Here is a 1294-nt window from a genome sequence, read left to right as displayed (position 1 = left end):
TTTTCTAATGAACTTGTTAGACAAATCGTCCATATCGAATTCCGTCCATATCAATCAGTGACTGAGTGACTGGGTGATCTCCCAGCTAGACCAAGACGTATATTTTTGACATCGTACTTTTTGCCTTAATACAAATAGAGGAAATGTGCACCCTAACCTTAGTCATATGATATACGTTTCCTAATAGAATGAAGGTTACATGACCGACAGCCACCGCAAAAAGTCTAAAGTATTTATTAAACAAACAAATATTCCTATACATACAAACAATATACAGTATAGAAAGAACCCGAATGTATTGGAAATACCAGTACATGATAAACGGGCACACAATACAATTTAAACAATCTTTGAAACTCATCAGTAGGTTTAAAAAATTGAGCTATAAAGTAATGCGTACTGAAACAGCTCATAAACGATACTGAGAACGGACAAATAATGATCATGAAGAGTATTGTTCTTTAGATTCCAATAAGTACAAATACATTTGATCTGGTACATATACAGTACACAGTGTACGACTTATAACAAAGTTAATACGCATGTCTTCTTCAAACATTCATACAACAGGTGCAATGGACTTCCAAAACAGTGACCAGTATATTTGTAAAAACAACTAAAAAACGTATTTTAAAAAAATCAGGTTTGTGTTTAAGATGACAATTAGTTTCCATGTACGTCAATAAAAAGGTATGTATTCAGAGCTCTTTTAAAACAAGCAAACGTGTCACAGTCCCTTATTCCCCATGGAGCGTTCATAAGAGACTTCGTTGCTTCACTTGTATGGTCACCTATCTATTGACCATAGTAAGATCGACATCGAGTTCAATTGTTTCTCCATGTTCATCCTCGAATCCAATTTGCACAGAGATATCAAAAAACGAAAATAGCATGGTATATTGATGTAAAAAGAATTATTTCTGTATTGTCGTAATGATGAAAACGAAGTCATGTCTTCCTAATGTTCTCCATAAGAACTATTTGATTTTGTTGAAAGTTTAGACATTTTATATTAACATGTTGGCATGTATTCTCAACACAATATACATGTACCATGACAGGCCTCAACACGACATATTGTTTAGACTTGGGGAACCATATACAGATATATCCTGTTTCATAAGTACTGGTTTTGACCGAATATTGCAAAAGCCTTGATTTTGTTGTACAGTCATTTACTTCGTCGGCTTGATTAAATTGATCTTCAGCATACATGATCATAGAACCGTGTTTACAAAAAAAAAACATGTCCATTAAACCAATTGCCGTTTTGACTAAAACTAATTACAAGACA

This window comes from Mya arenaria, chromosome 9, assembly GCF_026914265.1.
Source record: "Mya arenaria isolate MELC-2E11 chromosome 9, ASM2691426v1".
NCBI lineage: Eukaryota > Metazoa > Mollusca > Bivalvia > Myida > Myidae > Mya > Mya arenaria.
Note: the sequence above shows the minus strand (reverse complement) of the source record.